Source organism: Octodon degus, unplaced genomic scaffold, assembly GCF_000260255.1.
Source record: "Octodon degus isolate 3935 unplaced genomic scaffold, OctDeg1.0 scaffold00162, whole genome shotgun sequence".
Lineage (NCBI taxonomy): Eukaryota > Metazoa > Chordata > Mammalia > Rodentia > Octodontidae > Octodon > Octodon degus.
Window position 1 is genome coordinate 4,053,803 of NW_004524738.1, and position 3,143 is coordinate 4,056,945.

Consider the following 3,143-nt stretch of genomic DNA (forward strand, 5'->3'; position numbering starts at 1 on the left):
TGGATAGCCAGTTTCAATGCTCCGCAACACAAGTGCTACATGGGAGAAGTCAACACTGTGGAATCTTGATTCAGTAACAAGGACACTCCTCCTACCATTTTGTCCTTCCATTTTATTTTCTCTTAAACATTTTCGCTACTTAATCTCTCCAAGGCCATGGCTTAATTTCCTTCTCAAAATCTTCTGTGGCATTTCATTCCCTTCAGGAAGATAACCATGTAATTGATTTGTAAGAAGTTTGTATTATCATAATATAGATCTCTACTTGGGTGACTTTTATTGCATTGTCATTGAGTTCTTCCTTTATTCATTTAACAAGCATTAAGCACACGTCCTTCCTGTGTCTCATATTGTGGGAAGCAGTGTGTTTTGTAGTGGAAAGAATTTGGAGCTTGATGTCAGAACTTGGTATTCATATTTCATCTGTTAGTCTCTATCAATTTAGATAGTGACCAAATCTGAAAAAGTGCAAATTATATTTGTATCATTCAGATTTGATAAGAGCAGTGAGTTTGGAAAAGCTTCACTGGAGGAGTAGATCAAAGTAGAGAGTCAGTGCTAAATGGCTCTGAATATAGATCTAATAGAGGATGCACAAATGGGAGATTGTGTCCTTGACATTTGAGATATTTAAAAATCTAAGAAGGATTAATATAAATGAAAAAGCAAACAAACAACACGGGGAAGAATTCAGACTGTATTTAAAGTCAAGGATCTGCCTCTTTGTAGTTCTAGTTTGGTGTGGGAGTGCTGGAATGTGCTCTTTGTAACAACATCAGGGGCAAAATTCCAGTGTCATTTCTTGTGAACTGTATATAAATTGATAAGATTCCATAAATTTCTTCAGACTTTGATTTTATAAAGTTGATGTGAAGTTTAATCTAGGAATCTTCATGGGAGAAATGAATATTTGATGTGAATCTTTAAAAAAGTATACATGTGAGATGTTTGAGAAAAGCAGACAGTATCCCAAATCTAGGAAGAAGTGGGGAGGAACAGGAAGTGTCCACCCAAAGCAGGACACAGTCCAGCTGGCTATTTACTGGGAAGTGATGGGAGCAATGGCCGCTCTGGGTCAAATGCTAGAGGGCACATTGTAGCTAGAAGGCAAGCACACCAGACTGAGGAGTGTAGACTGGTTTTGTTAAGCCAGGATGAGAAAGTCCAAAGCTTGTGCACCACCTGGCTCCTGCAAATAAGGTAGCAGGTTGAGCTTTGCAAACAAAGGTTGTGGTGTGGGCATTGGAACAGACAGGAGATTGATGCCCATCTGCTTTGTGCAGGGAGGCAGATGGGGTCACACAGGTGTGCACAATGGTGCAGAGGTATCCCTGCCGAGTGCAGAAGTACACATGGAAATTGCACATCAGGAATCTAGGGCAGAGGCGGTCATGAGGACGGGAGCTGCCTGGTTATCTTTGGTAAAGTGTGTGTCAGTATCCAACTAAAAAGGTTCTCAGTGAGTGTATTTCAGTTCTGGATCTGGCTTGATTCTGAGGCAGCAGGGGATGACTCAATGACGATCTATTGCTAAAGTAGAACACAAAGGAGAATAAGGTTCCCCTTTAGGTTATAAGACTATTAATTTAGCACAAAAGTAACATTTTGAATGTATTATGAAAAAAATCATTAAAAATGTCTCAGTTCTTAGTGTAAATATGTTTACACACTATTCTTTTAATCCTTTCTTCATTTGTCTTTTACTTCTTTTCTACCCTCTACCTACTTTACTTTTTCTTTTTCTAATCTCCCTCTTCCTCTTTCTCCCTGGTCTTACCCTCTTCTTTATAAAGTAAATGCCTTTTCTTTAAAAAAAATCATTCTTCCCTCTTCCACTTAGAAGAATATATCTGTTATTAAGGAGGGGCAGTGGAATTGATTTGAGAGTTAATTTGTGTGTGTGTGTGTGTGTGTGTGTGTGTGTGTGTGTGTAACCTGGGATTGAACTCAGAACCTTGTGCTTGCCAGGGAAGTGCTTATTCTATTGAGCCATCTCCCCAGCCCCTTGAGAATTTACTTTGTTGGCCTGTATCTTTCATAAAGTATGAGAGTTTGTGTTTATTTAAAAAGACTATAAGACAAATGTTGAGTTTAGTGTAATCTCAAAACTCTGGGGTGCTGAGGCAGGAGGAGCAGTTTGAGTAATTTAGAAATTTGGTGAGAACCTGTGGGGAAAAGAAAGCAAAGAAAAAAGTCTCCAGAAAACAACAAAAGCAATACAATCTTCAGTATTGGGGTGGGGGGAAGCCAATAAGCAGAACAAAACAAACACTTCTTTGACAGATTAATCACATTTTAACTAATCCAAGTCAATGTTTGGGTGATAACAACTTCTACCTGTCTTGAGTCACATTGCCTCAGGCCCTTCACATTCTTCAGAACAAACAAGTTTAATTTTAATTAGTTTAGGGGACCTGTGGGACAGTATTGCCAATATCTCATTTGTCTTATTTTCGCTTCAGAAATTAGATTTGAGTTCCACCAGCCAGTAGAATGCTTTGTTTGTTTGAATTTCATTCGTTATAATTTTTAAAAGAAAGATTTATCTGTTCCACTTTTCTGGTATATTGTTTAAAATATTTTCTAATTTCTGTGATTAATATAATTTTCTTGAAATTAAGTTATTTCCAGCTTAAACTAATTATCTCAAATATTAAAGTAGTAACATTTGTACCAGATTAAATGCTCTGTAGCTGGCATTTCATCACAGAGGTGAAGATTTTGCACGTGAGTTGTGAAAACTTTGTGCTATCTTGGAAACTTTTCAGTGCATATTTTTTTTGGGAAAGTAGTTTTTTTTTTTTTTTTTTCCTTCGGTATTGGGGATTGAACTCAGGACCTTGTGCTTGCCAGGCCAAGGCACCTAGTCTACTAAGCTATCTTCCCAGCCCCAAAATAGTTTTTTGTTTTGTTTTGTATTTTAGGGAAGGATCTACAGGGTGTTCAGGGCCTCACTACTAGATTGGACTCGTGGTGATCTGCCTGTTTACAGCCTCCCAAGAGCTAGGGTTATAGGCATGCACAACCACACCGCGTCTCAATTGTTGTCTCAGCGCCCCCCAGGGGTGGGGCTGGCATGGCAGCCCAGGGGATTGAACCCCTGGCTCCTGTGCCTGTTTGCAGGCGCTTTAATCTGCTGAGCT